Source organism: Chrysochloris asiatica, unplaced genomic scaffold, assembly GCF_000296735.1.
Source record: "Chrysochloris asiatica unplaced genomic scaffold, ChrAsi1.0 scaffold00013, whole genome shotgun sequence".
Lineage (NCBI taxonomy): Eukaryota > Metazoa > Chordata > Mammalia > Afrosoricida > Chrysochloridae > Chrysochloris > Chrysochloris asiatica.
This window is the reverse complement of record NW_006408531.1, coordinates 22,308,226-22,308,803: the sequence shown is the minus strand read 5'-3', so window position 1 is coordinate 22,308,803 and position 578 is coordinate 22,308,226.

Here is a 578-nt window from a genome sequence, read left to right as displayed (position 1 = left end):
TGTGTACAGATGACACAACCTTGCTTGCTGAAAGTGAAGAGGACTTAAAATAATTAATGATGAAGATCAAAGACCACAGTCTTCAGTATGGATTGCATCTCAATGTAAAGAAAACAAAAATCTTCACCAGTGGACCAATAAACAACATTCTTATAAACTGGAAAAAGGTTGAAGTTGTCAAGGATTTAATTTTTCTTGGATCAACCATCAATACTCATGGAAACAGCAGTCAAGAAATCAAATGACATATTGCATTAGACAAATCTGCTGCACAAGACCTTTTTAAAGTGTTGAAGAGCAAAGATGTCAGCTTGAAGACTTAGGTGTGCCTGACCCAAGCCATGGTATTTTCAATAACCTATATGCATGCAAAACCTAGACAGTAAAGAAGGAAGACCGTAGAAGAATTGATGCTTTTGAGTTATGTATTGGAGGAGGAAACTATTGAAAGTACCATGGGCTGCCAAAAGAACCAATAGATCCATTTTGGAAGAAGTGCAGCCAGAGTGCTCCTTGGAGGCCAGGATGGCCAAACTTCGTTTCTCATACTTCAGACATATTGACAGGAGGGACCAGTC